General features: G+C 33.3%; 1 protein-coding gene across 2 annotated transcripts in view; it reads right to left on the bottom strand.

Moving 5' to 3' along the window:
* Positions 1-3182: 3182 nt before the first annotated feature.
* LOC131047346 (uncharacterized) overlaps positions 3183-14173 on the bottom strand; it is a 53932-nt gene continuing 42941 nt past the window's right edge. Inside the window, exons 2-5 of one of the 2 annotated variants that reach the window (XR_009359141.1) lie at positions 3978-4028; positions 3614-3860; positions 3427-3516; positions 3183-3291 (exon numbers count right to left, since the gene is read on the bottom strand). The gene's annotated coding sequence lies outside the window, so the exon portion shown is untranslated. The remainder of the gene's footprint in view (positions 3292-3426; positions 3517-3613; positions 3861-3977; positions 4029-14173) is intronic. The other variant, XR_009106113.2, reaches the window with a different exon arrangement.

Genomic DNA, 14173 nt, shown 5'->3' with positions numbered 1-14173 from the left:
CTAGAAGATTATCTCCTCCCATTGATTGAATCATGGCAGCAATGTCATTATTTAGAGCTCTAAGAAAGTATAAGAAAGCATGATTCGAAGAGGGCTTTACCAACATTGGAATTGTATCCCAAGTTTTTTGAAATCTATAATTGAAATCTCCCATGAACTCATGGGGTGCTCTCTTGATGGTAGTTAGCTTCTCCACAAGTGAGAGGTTGTCACTTATGTCCTTGAAGTGTTTGCACAAGTTTTCTCTAATTCATCCCAGTTATGAATGGATCTAGAGGGCAGACCCTTGTACCATTCTAGGGCCTTTCCCTTGAATGAAGGAGCAAGAAGCCTCACTGCAACATTATCCTCTATGACATCAAACATCGTGTAGATGCTTGACACTTCTTAAATGTTTTCATTCGGGGTGACAGAGGTTTCCCCAATAAAGAAAGGTATAGCCTTTAGGGCCGCTACTAGGATATCGTTCTTTTGGACTAGAACAAAGGGGCTGCCACCATTAAAGGTGACAAATGTATGTGCTCGTGGCACTGCCATAGCAAATAGGGGGGTATTGATATGAATGGCAAGGCCCTTATGATGTGCTAATCTTGTAATAGAAGGGGTAGAATGGGATCTTAGGGGTGTGGATGCTTTTGTTTGGGTTCCCCTAATAGGTGACAAGGAATGTTTACCCTCTCTTCTCCTATAATAAGAAAGTTGAATGAATTGAAAGTTACCTTTAGATAATGATCAGGTTTGTCTTCTTGGCATAAAAGATGCAACTAGTCATCACCAAGAGTCTGAATTTGTTCCTCAGATCGCCAAGTGCTTTGATTGATTGCCTCAAAAGGCTGGATTGCTAGGAGCAGCACTGAATCCTTAGCAAGGAGTTGAAATGAGAGTCTCATCAAGCCTGCCAGAAACTATTGTCACAAAAGTGTACACCCTTGATGAACTGTCAAGCTCATCAAACCTATGACGCATTGAAAAAACCTCCAAGCCTGGGACCTTGCATGGTTGAGGCTGAATCTCTGGAGAAGGTTGGCTTCCTTTCCAATTTGAGTGCATGTATTGGTCTAACCCAACAAATAAGTCTTTTCTATTTATTTTGAAGGGGGGGAGGTGGGAAGGGGGAGAAAGAAGGCTTGAAAGGGAAAGAATGTTTGCACCTAGATTGAAATGTGATCTCCCTACCTAAAACTGCACATGACATCAATAGAACTACCCAAAAACATGCAAAGGATTCTATCCTAATTAGCCACCTAAGTGTGAGTGAAGGTTGGAATTCTTGCAAGATGGAAAGAGGAACTGATTCAATTCACAAGTGACATCCAAAGAGGGATCAACTCAGCCAAATACACTAAGGAAACAAATAAGAATGCATTCATATAAGAGGTAATGAAATTGCACATATTATAAGAACTGAAAGAAGGCAAAAGGTAAATTCTATTCATGTAAAGGCAAGACAAATTTACAAATACAGAGAAACATAAGTTTTATGTAGAAGAAAGAAGATCCATGTAACAAGGTTACAAAATTGTCTTTATAGTTCAAGCATAACTCTGATCGAATCACAGTTAGAAACCCTAACCCTAGCTAGGGTTAGGTTACAAAATATCAGAAGAGAACGATCAAATCAAAAGATTGATCTAATAGTATGAATTACAATCTGAAAATATCCTCTGCATCTGGGAAGAAAATAAAATATCCCTGCAGAAGAAGAAATATTTGCATTCAATGCACTTGTAGGACACAAAAGTCCCCATTCTGCATTGAATACCCTTGGATGGCGTCTGAAATTGATCTGCACATCAAGTCTGGAGTTCTGGCAGAAATTTTGGTGGTTGAGTTGAGATCCAATCGTATTAAAGGCACCAACCGAAGCAAAACCTAGATTCAATCGCTTGGTTGACAACTACCCTACACAAACAATTTTAAATTTTCACCTGCCCTACAAGTTTGAATTTTGGCCCTTCGATCATGGAGGACGCGTGAAGATGGGCGTACATGATGACGCCACATAGCCCTTCAAAGGACTTGGTGAAAGTTTAAGACATGGTCGTTGATCAGCCTCTTTAAGTGAAAATCCACAACTACATATGTGCCACATGGCAAGTCGGGTCCACTTTGTTTGTCGCTGCTTTGCGGCGCATGAAACTTTAGAACTTTGTATTTCTGTGAAATGGCGAAGGCAATCGCCAATTCGCAATCTGAAATCTCCTTTATCAAACCATCGTTGTGAAATAACGATGTCATTTTCCTTCACCGTAGCCATTATCGCCATTTTGTGGGTTGAAATGTTACATTGGCTTTAACCGCCACAAAATGGCAATAACCCTTTATGTTACCGCATCTACTTCACGACTTCACGGGGAGGGCCCCGCCTTTCTATTTTTTCTTAGTGAAATAGCAAAGTCTTCAAACCTAGCATTTCTACCTCCGGCCCTCCTATCACTATTTCGTCGAGGGGGCCCACCATAGGCCTTCCTCTTGGCGAAATGGCAAAAGTCGTTATATAACAGCCAAGGGCCTTTTCGTTGGTTTGCAGGGAAGGGTGGAGTATTCCATGATGCTCTTGCAAAACAGCAAAAAGCCTAGCCTTTTCGCTATTTCGCGAGGGGAACAAAATGATAAGTTCCCCACTCCGCAAAATGGTGAAAGCATTAAAAACTTTGCGCTAACCGGTAGGGAAATAGAAGAAAGCGGTCTGTGAGCAATGGAAAACCCTCCAGCCGATATGGTTTAAGTGATTTGACCACTTGGGCCAGTCAATTTAAAATTAGAACTTTAGAGCCTGAGAAGGATAAAAAGTTATAAAACCTTAAAATTTAGGGTTTAGGGCTCTCATGGAAGTTTTAATAGTGTTTACTTAGCCAAGTGGGTTTTCTAAGATCAGATTTTTTCAAGGCTAAGGTTGACATGAATTTAGACAACAACAACCAAATTTAACACTTAAGATTTAGATGGAACAAATTATATCGAATCTCAAGATTATATAATATAACATTTTATTGTTCATTATTTAACCATTTTTCATTATTACATTCAAGATTAAAATTTCAAAGAATTAAGACATGCACATGAGGAACAAATTATATTGAATCTCAACTTCTATATATCAAATTGTAGAATAATTACAAGTGTGTGTCCATATACAAAAATGGCATAAACGCTAACTCAATCAAAATGTATGTCCATATACAAAATATAAATGCCAAATAGCCATGTATGAATCCCAAAATATCTCTATCACATCCTAATCTACTGATGGATCATCAAAATCGATCCTCTTTGAAGCACTCTTTTGCTCTGAAGAATCCACAAAAGAAAAATTCAAACCACAATTGAGATAAGTTATATTATATAATTTACATTCAAAACATTAACATCAAAATCAATTCACATTGAACTATTAGTGAGCTCTAAAATTGAATTCTTGATTACCTCTTGTCTACGTCTTCTCCTAGGATAGTCGAGAGTCCTAGAATATGTATGTGGCAAAGAAGTGATGTTACTGACATTTTTCTAGACAACCTACATATGTTCACAAACATAAAATTGATAGAAGTTAGCATATAATTGTCGGTGATAGGAACATATTTACTAAACACAAAATAAAATAAACAAATACCTAAGGCATCTTTTTGGCTTCTTCTTCAGGTATTGTGGAAGCAGTCAACAAGGATGTGAAACCAACAATTCCTTGTAAATAAAAACGACAAGTATGCGAAACTATCAATCTATGTAGACATGTATAATAATTATAAGTTCTTTAAACTCTTAATTCAATCAAATTTGTGTTCAATTATCTTTCCCTTGTCTGTCATTGCACTTCCAGAGTCTGGATTACACGGCACCTTACTCGCACTAGGTGTGTCCTACAAGAGTAAAATAAGATACACATGTACATTAATATATAATTTAATTAATGACAATTTAAATGACAAGAATGTATTCAATAAAAAATGTAAATGACTAAGTGCAAAAATATTTACCTTGTAGCTGTGAAGGCCAAATGAAATCGCCGAGAGGGTGACATCCTGGCCCTGTGATATCTCCTCCTCAGACATCAATTGTTAATAGATCATGTATATAAACATTAGTACTTAATACTATCTCTTATAAATATTCATTTAAAATAAAATGCACTATGAAATCACAGGTTGTCTTACCACTATATCATCAGTTTACGATGAAGGTACTTCCTCGACTCTAGCATGTGAGGACTCCTCAGGGTGTGCTCCAGTCCTTGTCATCTCACTTGGTGCACTGGTCATATCATGGATCTTGCAATTAGATGTGTCAATGGGATGATCAACAGGTTGTCCAAGAGGATCTAAGGATATGTGATTGCACATAGTGCAAGTATGTGGCACACAAATATGTGGACACAAGGAGGATGTCTCAGTGCCACTTGATCCACTGCTAACATCAAGGTCATGTGGCTAAGCTAGTGTCGCAGCTTGAGAAACCAAAAGGCCACTCAAAGGGTGAATAGTCGATATAGTTCATGACGATGCCTCTGCAATAATATCTGGAGGTTGTATTGGAGATGGGTGAGCAATGTGAGGAGGGGGAACATATGGGCCCTGTACTACTTGAACTACCTCAAGTCTATCCTGAGGCATAACTCCCCCCTACGCCCTGGAAATGTCTGATGTCAAAGTAGTTGACATGCTTGCCTAAAACAAACTCGACATAAAATTTCTTCATGAAGTAAAATAGCACATCGAGATTGTTGTTGGATAGTCTATCAAAAACCATCCACCAACAATCCCAAAAGTTATCTCGCATAGCATCATTTTGACACCATTTTATGGAAAGTTTTGGTTTTTTAACATCTACGAGTTGTCCAATGCAAGGATTAACAAATAGGGTGGCTATTTAGACTTTTGATATTTTGAGGTTCTTCACCTCGTTATAGGACAAGCCATCTGCATATTGTTCCCTCGTGGCCTCTTGCCACAAAAGAATGGCATTGTGCTCAAAGTTAACGATTTCTACATTGGAGATTATTGACTTTAATGCAGCTAACATCGGGGATAAATGAGGGATTGTAATATAGACATTAGCAATGGCCCTCAACTTATCCAGATTTTGACCAATTAATTCATGAATTGAGGGGGGGTTTGGTAGCGGAGGGTTTGGCGGTTGTAGCAATTGTGGCAGTTGTGGCAATTGTGGATTCTTATTGTTCTCAACCATTTTACCTGATTGAAGTCAAAAAATTATATTTGATTAATAGATTTTAAACAACAGAGTGTATCATCAAATAAAAAACCTAATTTATAACTAAAAAATCGAAAAACAAATTAAAAAATGCAAATGAATGATAAAAAGAGAAGGAAATAAAAAATGCATATTGATGCTTGGATCTAATGAAAATTTGTCTAAGAGATCGGATATTGGATTTATTTGAATATTGGATCACTACAAACTCCAAACCCATGGGTAAAAATGACCCATAGGCAAGCACAGACTCGGTATATAAAATACCCACAGGTATTGGATATTTGATTCCTTTTTTAGGTTTTCCATTATATATTATATATTATATTATATATCGTATATTATATTATATATATGATTGATAATATCGGGTATCTAATATTTTTTGATATATGTTACGCTTTGGATTTTGTCATGACTACATGTACTGACATCCAAGCCAACCAAAAAGTCAACACAGATTTTTCACATTTTTGGGCAAATGGAAAAGGCATTTTTTTTTCATATCATCACTTTTTGGTCCCTCGTGATCCTGCACATACCCTATTGTAGTAAAACAAAATGCATGAAAGTAATTGCTTAAGATGATAATAATCAATAAAGAAATATTGTAACAAGAACAAGTACAATGAAATTGAAACATGACAACAAGAATAATTACAGTAAGAACATTTACCATAAACACTTACTCTATGCTAATAAAGGAAACAATACTACTACAAGATGATTGTTGCAAACTATACACCAGCTACATGAAATATAACAATGAAATGGAAGTATCTAATTGAAATGCATAAACAAAACTAAGAGATGTATTGCCTCAAATGGACCTTCCCTGGGTAAAACACTCTTCAAATGATTAACAAAATTGGATAGTTACTTTAGCAAACCATATTGTTATTCATATTCAAAAAACGTACTAGCTACTTCGCACAAACTTGCACTTAGAAAAAGATGTTGAAAAACATTAAAAAAAATTAGGTTTTGTTTAGACTCGTATACAGTCCTCAATCTGATCAACCATCCTATAATTACCTAGCACTCATTCCTCATATCTAGGAAGAAATTTATTGTCATTTAAGATAAGCATAAACATCTAAGAGTCCTAATAGGACTACACCTCATAACCATATCAAAATATAAGTATCCACATGCAACAGTATAACAAAACATTAAATTACACTACTGAAGGTGGTTGTTTGGGTATTGAAGAGGTCTTCAAATAAATAGCACTCTCCAATAGTTCAAAATAACTGGACCACTTGTTGACTAGTTCAAAGTAAATTTTGTCTTTAGTTGTAGGAAGTCACATAATCTCAACTACAAGAACTACTTTAGTCATCTTGGTCGAAATGCTACACAATGGGTTAGAATACAAAACATCACATATGATACTAACCATTCCAAACTCATCACATTACACATTTAATTTTAAGCATGTATATATTACATCAACATTCTTTTAAATAGTCATATTAAAGTGCTTATATATATCCTAGGTAATGCAAAGAGTCAAGTTATAATCAAGGTTTGCAGCATATGCAGCATAAAGGTTTTAACTAAAGTCTGGTAAAAAGTTGTAAAAGAGACAAAATAAAGGCTCATCATTGGTGTGAGTGATCTCTTGAGATGTGATGTTGTGGATGAATGGAGTGGCAACCTTGACAACGAAGAGTATAATTGTTATTGAATATCTAGATGGTGTCTCAATAGTTAACCCAAGTTCATCATATTTCTAATCCTTTTTGTAATGTCCCCTTCTCAGTTATACTTTGAATTAGCCTATATTTGCCCAAATCTAAAATAGGTAATTAAGTTTATGGGAGTACCTTTGTATATTGTTTTCCATTAGTATTATATTTTAGGTAAAATCACATTGTAGGTTAGTTGTCATTCTTTATTATCCAATTCTTAGTGCACCAGGGTAGGCTAGTTGGATAAGGTGTCCAAGAGACCCTCCACCCTAGGCCCAAGAGCAGATGCTACATCCCTCTTGGCTCCATGTGGCAGGTGTTAAGCATCCATCATGGAGTTGCCTACCCACTGAGGTGTCCTATCACTGTTCCCCCTCATCACAACCACCTCCTCTCTTAAGCCCAAGAGCAAATGCTTCATACCTCTTGGCTCCGTGTGGCAGGGGTTAGACATCCAATAAGGAGTGGTGTACTTTAAGAGAGGGTCCCTCATATACAATGAATCATTTGTCATATTCCAATGAAGTTATATTCATTATTCAATTCAACCCATTATGATAATCAATTATATTTGATATAGTTATCACAATTCCCTTACGTTATATTTCCTTAATACATTATATTAGATTGTCATCAATGTAATTAAGATTATAAACAACAGTTTATATTCAATGACTTTGATATAGAAAATACTCACTGTTATGTTCTAATATTAAATTAGAAACCACTCAATAAACATACCTCACTGAGCCTTACTTTTGTCTCCTATCCTTGCTGGCATGAATCTTGATAATCTCCTTGTTGGCAGCCTTACTATCTTACCCGATTCCCTTTCCTCCTTATTTTTATGTCCTCTCATTCCTTTCTGCAATAATCTTCTTCTTTATCTTTTTTGGTGTGTGTGTGTGTATTACAGGCATACTCCTCTTCTCCAATTTCCCATTCACAATATGATTTTATATCTTTTGACTTCCCTTAAGAGTCGCCTTCCTTCACACAAGTAGTCGCCACCTTCTATATAGTCACAACTCTCCAAGTTTTCATAAACGTTAACTAAATTTGATGTGTCTCTTCTCTTATAGTTATCGCACCCTTACACTTGCTATATTTTGTTAATATTTAATATTAACATTTGTTAGCCACTGCTTCATATTATTATTTATTCTTAAATTATATTTCAAAGCGGGGACATTACGCTTTTGTTGATAATATCATTTTAGATTCCCTCATTGTGGCTTCTAGTTCAGGTTGTTGATATTTCGACACGTGGATTGTGGTAGGGTCCAAAGAAGACCTTAAATCCTATTTTGTGGACTCTACTAGGAAATGTGGCAACACTAGTGGTTTGAAGGCTAATGGGTGGGGTCATGGATCCTCCTCCAAGTGATGGTATTAAGGTGAGAAATCACTGTGTGGATGGATGATAGGTCCCCTCCTTTCATGTGTTTACCCCATGTCTCTAGCAGGTTTGGTGTTAGTTCTTCTAGTGCCCTATTTTTTGTGCCTAGTAATTTTCTATTGGCAATGGATCTATTATGTCTATTTCCACTGTTGATGCTTAGGCCCCAAAGGATTGAGGCATGTGGACCCTCAAAAAAGAATCGAGATGGCCAATGGTTTTCTTTACTTTAGCCCTATTTTATTTTATCCCCTTGAACCAATTATGAATTATAAATGTATCTAGATCAAAGTTCTTGACTATGTTGTGGAGAGAACCCCCTTAAAAATTCAAATTGCCTTTATTGGCAAGTATTCACAAGCTAGGCCTAACATAGATGTTGTAAGAAGATGGGAACAAAAGAAATGGAACCCCACATTTCTTTATAATAACCTTTTCAAATTAGGGTGATAGTGTCAAGAGGTGCCCTTCCTTCAAAAATGGAAATCAATTTTGATCTTAAAAATGAATTCTTTAGTAGAATCCCTATCCGTATTAGGCTCTTTAGCCTACAATAGAATATTGGGATGAAAAGATTTTAGTAGGCATTGTTTTGTCTTTTTAAATAACTCGTTCCCATTGATCCTATGATGAGATACATCAAGCATATATTGTTTGATAGATTTTTTGTGAACGCAAATGTTGATAAGAAGCTAACATTCTCTATCTGATTTTCTTCTAAGCTTCATGTTTTAGGATAAAGGGTCAAGTCTGAGGTGGCAACGAACATGTATCAATTATGTCCTATGGTTGGGCACTTGATTATTGTTTTCTTGGGCAATAGGAGGAAACAAAATGTTTGGAAAAGAAAGAGGAAAAGGATCTTTGTAATCCTATGAATAATGAAGATATGCCTTCCTTCCCTACTAGTGAGAGGAGCATGAAAGTGGTTGTTGTGGTGGAGGTTGTTTATTCTAGCCCTCTATGTGTTTCACAACCTTCTTGCAGCCCTATGAAAAAAAATGAAAAATAAGGGTTCAAACCCTATCGGTCACTTTGTTATAAATTCCTTAAGTGAGAAATTTGTAGGCCAAGATTAGTCATAAAAGAAGGGAGATCAAATCTTTGTTCAACAATTTGGTGGGAATAATGACAACTAGTTTTTAAAGTTCTTTTGAGCTCTTTGGGTTTAAACTACATGAATGATCTCATTCTAGACATCTTATTCTACCTTATTTATTGCAATGATGAAATTAGTCTAATGTTGATAGATTTTGTTTTACAGCCTTTGTTTTGCTTGTCCTTGTATTATTTTTTCATTCTTGTTTTATGGTTTTATCATTCTATCTATTGTAGATTTTGTAAAAGGTTTTGGAACCTTTCAAAATCCATTGTATACCATTATAAAAAAACTATTTTATTATCATCCTTTAATTTCTCAAAAGTTCACAAAACTGAGATTCAATTTGTCAAGGAAACATGACCAACAACTTGTCATACACAAGCTTATGTCCATAAGATTTTAATACTATGTTTGGTTTCTATATTCTTACAATAGATGTGTAATGTGTCTTAGTAAGATGTATTGGATGAAAATGAAAGAATTGAAAAAGTTAGAATACAAGAAATAGCTAGTGGTCAAAGTTTGATGTAAAATGTACTTATTTTTTAACAATGAAAAAGCATTGTACAAGTTACAAAAGGTGATCTTAGTGATGCCCTCAACATCAAATGCAATCTCTCTAAGATTGCCAAAAATGTATTTTACATTTACAAAGTATAATTTGATGTTTTCTTGTATAATACATATATGGTTTTGGGATTATATAATCACTATTCATCATATGTTTTTGAGGTCGCAAAATATTCATCCTATGGTGGCACTTCATTAAAGAAATAATTATCTATAAAGTCTAAAATATTTGTATAATAAACCAATTGAGAGCATAAAGATAATCTAGATTCTAGATTCTCTTTATAGTTGCTCCAAGGTGAGAAACTTTTGCATATAGTCATAAAAATCCTATATGAATTATAAAGGGGTGAGAATATAGTGTGGTTGGTTTTGCACTATTCAAATGATAATTATAAAATCAAGTTTCTTTATATTTTGGTTTGGAAAGACATGTTAGCTTAGGTGTATTGTTACCACTTGATAAGCCACATCCAAAATAAACATAAAAGATGTCTTAGATATAGTAAATCCTTGATAATTTCTAAACAAAGATCAAGAAGGCGTCATTTCTACTTCATTGAAATACTATTGATTATATTGGAAAGGTTTCATAAACTTTATATTTGAATGTTTGTATTATTTAATTATTTATTTTTTATTTATTGTTAATGTATGGGAAAGGGATGTCTCACTTTGACTTGCCCAATACTGTTATGTATAATGTAACATGCAACATGTGTAAGAAGTTGTAATAGAATCTAATGTCATAGAGATGTGTAAGAATATCTTATGATATTCTAATATGCATAAAAGATCTTATGATAATTTTCTAGCACAACTAACAACATCTAAGAGTTGGAATAATATTATTGACTTGATTTGTTGACCAACTTATTGTACATGTCATGACACATCATAGAGCATATTTGAATGGTGATAATAGAGCCTATTGGGACCTTCAAAATTTGGCAAAATTTGAAGGGCGTATGAGGAGAAAACTAATGGCAGCATTCAAAAAGACCCCTTCAAAATCTTTCAAAGATGCCCACTTTGAGAGTTAATAACTTCATATCTTTTGATTGTCATGAGGAACCACTTTGGAATAGTATTCACCTCCTATATAAGATCGCTCGTGGTCATTTGCAACTCCCTAGAATCAGATTTGGTCAGTTTTTGAACTACCTATTTTGGGGTCCTAAGATAGTATGTTGTTTGCACACTGATTATCTTGTTAGAGTAGCTATTTTCAGAATGTGGTATTTTGTTACCAGTTGATTTTCATGACAAGAAGATCACTTCCTTTGATTGTTTGTATTTCAATGTACCTTTGTGTCAGTTTTTAGAGCCTCGAGACTTCATTTGATATTTTTACTGAGTTAAAACCGAATGCAGATTATTCAAATTTGTTGTGAAAACGGTGTTAAATCTGCTAAAGTAGCCTCGCATCTTGATTTTTATTTCATGACCTAATGACCTACATGTCAAAAGGATTGGTACTCATGATTCTTTGGATATTCATATGCTTCCTCACCTAGTTGTAGCACTTCATCTCTTAGTTTGACATTTTTTCAAGGTCAAAACTAAACTAACTTTGCAGAGGTTGGATATCAACATTTCCTAAAAAGTCTAGAGAAGGCAACTTCGACTTTTAATATTTTGCAACCTGGTGGAATTGGGAAAAATCCCTTGGAACACTTACTCATTGTACCTGGATGAAATTTTTTTCCTAATGTTGGCTTCCCGAAGCAAGGTTTGGTATTTTTTTCAAAGAAGTGATTTGACGAGGTTCAACTAGATTCAACAGGTGCAGTTTTAGAAAATGTTTGAGTAAGCAACTTTGAGCATTAAAATTTATCACCTCGCACATCACCGTATGAATCCATCTGACATTTTTAATTCTTCATATAACATGCAATACATGTGCCAGTTTCCAAGATGCAGAGATAAGGTCTGATCATTTTTTTAAAGTAATTATGGAGGCTACCCCGGTTGTTTCAATCACATTTCAGTGACGTCAAACATCAACGTCAAGCGTCAAATTAAATGATAACCCACTTAATCTTTCGGGTCTAAAACGCGTGCAAATGTGGTTCTAGAACATTTTCAAGATTCAGTTGTTCAAATATGAAAAAAAAAAATTAGTGGGGCCCACCAAGGACCTGACTAGTGCTATGGCTCATGCTCAAAAGGGTTAAATCCATGATTTCTTAAATCAGTTTAATGATGTAATATGGACACTTAACTATCTACAACTAAGGTTTGAAGGCATGACTCATCATGCAAGTCGTCAAAATAACACGTCTAGTGTGAAGTGTCCAAAAAATGACTTTTTAAAGATTCGACCAAAACTTAACCTAAAAATCCCTAGTTGTTGAATAAGAAAATATCATTTGTAATTAATATAATATCAAATTTTTATGTAAAATATAACTTATATGAAACTTAAATGGACCAAATACATATTAGTAATCATAAATGTGTGTTATATCTGGCTTTTATATCCAACACCAAAGGACCAATAGTTGAACACAAAAATATATATATTGTTATTAAAAACAACATATTATTATATAAAATAAATCTTATATGAACACAAAGGGACCAATTGTTGCACACTTAAATCTTTGGACAATCCCTCACACTTCATGGTGAAAAACAAGGTATTTATTATGTTCACCTTTTATATTTGTTGAACACAAAAATATATATGTTATAAAAAACAAATAAAACAACATATTATTATATAAAATAAAGCTTATATGAACACAAAGGGATCAATTGTTTAACACTTAAATCTTTGGACAATCTCTCACATTTCATGGAGAAAAACAAGGTATTTATTGTGTTCACCTTTTATATTTGTGATAAGACACATTATTAATATAAAATATTCCAATGCATATACATTGCTACCCCAATAGTTGTACACATAAGAATAATATTTGTTTCACTATGATAAGAGTACTTGTTTAAGTGAGTAACTTATTTTATAAATGACACACTTATAGTGGATAGCTATGATATTTTGTTTGAAACAAAAAATAATCTATTTCACTTGTTAATTAATGTATTTATGCATTTTTTATATAACATTTATAGGTTCTCTTATGTTCCAAGTATTGGTCCATTTTAATCAACATTTGGCAAATTTTTATTTTACATGTTGATTATTTATTTACAATATATACAATAAATATGTGGCAATACTGCATCATATAAGCACAATTGCTATAACAACTATTAGACCCTGTTCAACTACTGGCCCCTCTCCCCTAACTGCTCTATTTTTCGTGTGCGGCTATATCGTTGAATTTCTACTCCGTACCACTGACTTATCCATAGTAAATTATAAATGGCTGTACTTTTCCATGGGCTTCCCTCGACACAATTTTTAAGTAATTCGTTGAATACAAAAAGCAATAGTTAAATTATTATGACATAAAATAGTTAGTTGTTGCCAGCTCGACTTTTTTCCTCTTTCACGTCAAAAAGAAGAAACTTTGAATTAATAAAAATAAATAAATACAACGTAACTTGACAGTAAACTTTTAATATTCTAATTTGGGTCTGTGATTTTCAAGATATCTCATGTTTTTATAGGCTTACTTATCAATTATCTAAATATTTTTTTGAAACATATATAATATTAAAATATATAGCAAATTATACCTATATTTAATAATTAATTATATTTATTATATAAATTTATTTTTGAAATGATATTATAATTTATTTCATTTACTATAATGTTAGTACAATAATTATGAATAGAATTTTAATATTATGTATTATATATTTAGTTAAATTTATTATTAAAGTATATATTTATTTAGTATATGATTAATGTTACCCCAAAAAAAAAAAAATGATTAATGTTACAATTATATTTATTATTTTATATTATATGATATTAATTTAATTTAATATCTATTAAATTGTGACATTATTTTAAATTGATCCATCTATATTTAAATCTAGAAGAATTAATTAGAGAGATTAATCATATAACAATGAATATAATTAAATTAAGATATAATCTATAAAATAGATACATAATTAAATTACAAATATATAGATGTTAAATATTATATAGGTAACATAATTAAAAATAACAATTAAATTATATATATTTCATTTCAATTCTTTCTATTAAGAAATTACTAATTCATAATAGAAACTAATTATATTATAATTATAACTATTATTATATATTCT

Source organism: Cryptomeria japonica, chromosome 10 (genome assembly GCF_030272615.1).
Source record: "Cryptomeria japonica chromosome 10, Sugi_1.0, whole genome shotgun sequence".
NCBI classification, from domain to species: domain Eukaryota; kingdom Viridiplantae; phylum Streptophyta; class Pinopsida; order Cupressales; family Cupressaceae; genus Cryptomeria; species Cryptomeria japonica.
The sequence above is the reverse complement of the archived record's forward strand: the minus strand, read 5'-3'. Positions and strand labels throughout refer to the sequence as shown.